Consider the following 3,336-nt stretch of genomic DNA (forward strand, 5'->3'; position numbering starts at 1 on the left):
TCTGACGTCTCACCTCTGACACATGGAGGGGCCCACGGGGGAAGGGGGAAGGGCAGCCCCACATGGCAGCTGCTCATGGCGGGTTCCGGCCCACAGATCAGGGTCCGAGAGATGGCGGCATGGAGACCGGGTTCTGGATCGAAAGGGATGGGTCCTTTTTGAATCCCGGGAGGACAGGGGTCAGCGGGGGCGGGAGGGGGGGGTGACAGGCCTGGGAGGTGGGAACAGTTCCCCTCACTTGAGGCTGGTGGGACTCTGGGAGGGGCCTTTTCCTGGTGTCTGTGGGGGACACCGCCCCCCTGCAGGCCGGGGGTCCCAGGACCATGGCTCGGGGGGACCTGGGCCAGCACAGCTGCCCCTCAGTGGGGCTGTTTGCCCAGGGTCCGCGTCACACAGATGCTAGGGCGCCCCGCCCAGCTGCTGGGTCTCAGGGCACTTCGACATCCCATTGACTTGAGGATTTTTGCTTTTTGTTTTTTTAAAATCTGTTTCTATTGATTTCAGAGAGAGGAAGGGAGAGGGAGAGAGAGAAACATCAAAGATGAGAGAATCATGGATCGGCTGCCTCCTGCACACCCCACACTGGGGATGGAGCCTGTAACCCGGGCACATGCCCTGACCAGGAATCGAACTCTGACCTCCTGGTTCATAGGTTGATGCTCAAGCCCAAGCCACACCGGCCAGGCTGTTTTTGTTGTTAATGTCAGGCATGGGGTAGGCTGTGTCCCAGTGTTTCTAAACGAGAGAGTAAACACATACCAGAGACCACCTGCTGTCTCAGGGCGTGAAGGCAACAGGGCCTCGAACCCTCCACCCGCACCCGCTCCCGCGCTGGAGCGTCGCCGATACCCAAGGCCCCGGCCGCGTGGCTGGTTTCCTTCATGCCGTCCGAGGTCTGTCGTTTAAAGATGTTTCGTTAGAAAAGCGTGTCCTTCCTGGGGGCAGAGGCAGCACGCGGTTCTGATGTTTTGTTTTTCCCAGAAACGACCGCCTGTTCTCGTCCCGCTGGCCCGTGACGAGTGTGGGCTGCGGTTGCACTGCTCAGCCGTTTCCAGCAAATTCCTTATCTAGTCCGCGTCGCGTCCGCCGGCAGGAGCGAAGCTCAGGCACTTCACGGGCTCTTCCCCGTGGTGCCAGAGTGGGATCTCTAAGTTCTGCAGCCTTCTCCCCGCACCGGCCGGGGCCGGGGACCCCGTTATGTTCCTGGGGGCAGCGCAGCCGGCCTGACGTTGCACGGACGTGGTTGGGCTGTGGCCTCGGTGCCGCCTCGGTGCTGTTCCAGGCTCTCCCCTCTCGAGGCCCAGGCTGTCCCCACCCCGTCTGCAGCTCCCAGGCCCCTTTCCTGGGGGCTTTACCGCCGGCGATGAGACCCTGGGTGGCGTAGAGAGTGGTGAAGGACTCCATAGCTGCCCTGCGTCTGTCCCAGCGCGTGTCCTGCCCTCCGATGAGCGTAAAGGCCCCTGGAGTTGGGTGGTGCCCTCGCTCCTGGTCTTCCTGCCCCTGTTGCCCCCTCTCCCGTGGCCCCTGCACCCCGACGGCCCTGTGTTCCCAGCCTTAGCTGCTCTTGGATGCAGGTGCTTGACCAGCCGTGGGTGGAAGCAGGCAGGCAGCCCTGCCCCCTGGCCCTGGCCCCTGAGCCGCAGCCCCTGGAACAGGCCCTCCGCCACCTCACAGCCCGCCCTGTGAGCTCGGGCCGGCGGCACTGCTCTGCGCTGCCCCCGCAGCACAGCAGGAGGAGTCCGGATCAGCGTCCGGGGGGCAGAGCGGTGGCCACAGGCCACCGGACACCCTGGGGCCCCAGCACCTTGCCGAGCACCCATGGGGCTCTCCCGTTAAGAGTCTTCTGCGGGGCCACTCATTAGCGAAAGGTTTGACTTCAGCCAAACCCACACCCCAGGCCCGCAGCCCTGCCCGATCGCTTCTCCTTCCGCTCACAGCTGGATGGGAGCCCAACGCGCTCCTTTAAAAAAATGATCATTTTCCCAACACTTGTGCTTTGCATAATGAGCTGGTTTTCCATCAAAGCCCAATTGTCCTTCTCAGAGGCGCTGAATGGGAGACTTGATCTGAGAGTCCCACCCTGGTCCCGTGGAGGGTCAGCGGTGAGGTGGGGGCGGCCCGGGCCAACCCGTCCGGCTCCGCGTGTGGGATGCAGGTCCCTGTGGCAGCCGGAGCTGGTCCTGCAGACGGAGGGACGTCCTCATCCGTGACAGCGCCGAGGGCCGGGGAGGGAGGGCATGGCCAGGGCGGGGCTGGGTGTGAGGATGAGCGGTGAGGCCAGGAGCCCTCACCCAGGGACCTTGGGCAGGGAGGCTCTGGGGGCCGTGAGAGCGGCCGGGCCCCTGTGGCGATCTTGAGCGACACCTGTCCTCTGGCGGAGGCCGGGGTTAGCGGTGAGAGACTGGACTCCCCAGCCCCCAGTGACCGGGACTCCATCTTCCAATTTGAAGTGAATTCTCAGCATGTCAGACGCATCCAGATGCACATCTGAGCGCAGCAGCACCTCTGGGATGGACAGGGACAGCCTTCGTCCTGGGCTGGCCACAGAGACCACCCTGGTCTTCCCGCTGCCGGAGGTGGGGCGCCTTCACCCCTGAGACGCCCGTGGGTGACAGACCGAACGGTGAAGCAGCTTCGGGGATAAGTCAGCCTGTGGCCTGGGGGAGTCCCCTCGTTTAGCCCCGACAGGCTTGCCTTTGTCTCCAGGGGCGGGGGGCACAGACGCCCCACTCAGAGAGCGAGGAATGCCGTCCACAGGTGGGGGTGCGCCCTGACCTCCACCCCAGGCCCTGCGCCTCCCCGAGTCACCTGAACGTGCCGAGTAGCCTGAAGCCAGATGACTCCGTCCTGCGTCTCCATCGGAGGGTCTGGGGTGCCTTTGGGGGATTCCGAACTCAAAGGGCCCCCACTCGCCCCCCTGCTCAGGGCAGATCGTGTCCCGCCCGGAGCCCAGCCTCTCCTCGAGTCTTCCCCGCGTTTGCAGACCTTGTCCGCGGCTCCAGAGTCCTCTCTCGGGCTCAGGTCCCGTTCTCGCCGCCGTTTCCCGTTCGGGCTGACGCTGCCCCTCTCCCGCCCGGTGCCGCCTGGCGAATTCCAGGCCATTGGACCGAGCAGGAGAGAGGCGACTGGGACGGGGAGTGGCGATTTTCATGTGCTCATTAGCCCCTTGTCCTGCCAGCAAGATGGTTTTAATCGGCCCGCCTGGTCGCATCAGTGTCCTGGCCACCTGTCCTCGGCGGGTTCCCGCGGGTGGAGGGGAGCAGAGCGGGCCTTCCTCTCGTTGCGACGGGCTGTGGCCGGCAGTCCGGGCGCAGGTTACGATGGCACGGAGTCCGG

General features: G+C 64.7%; 1 protein-coding gene across 1 annotated transcript in view; it reads left to right on the top strand.

Moving 5' to 3' along the window:
• The window catches only part of VAV2 (vav 2 guanine nucleotide exchange factor), a 78,952-nt gene that overhangs the window by 24,911 nt on the left and 50,705 nt on the right, over positions 1-3,336 (top strand). The gene's annotated exons all lie outside the window — the stretch shown is intronic.

The sequence above is a fragment of the Myotis brandtii genome, unplaced genomic scaffold (genome assembly GCF_000412655.1).
Source record: "Myotis brandtii unplaced genomic scaffold, ASM41265v1 scaffold357, whole genome shotgun sequence".
NCBI lineage: Eukaryota > Metazoa > Chordata > Mammalia > Chiroptera > Vespertilionidae > Myotis > Myotis brandtii.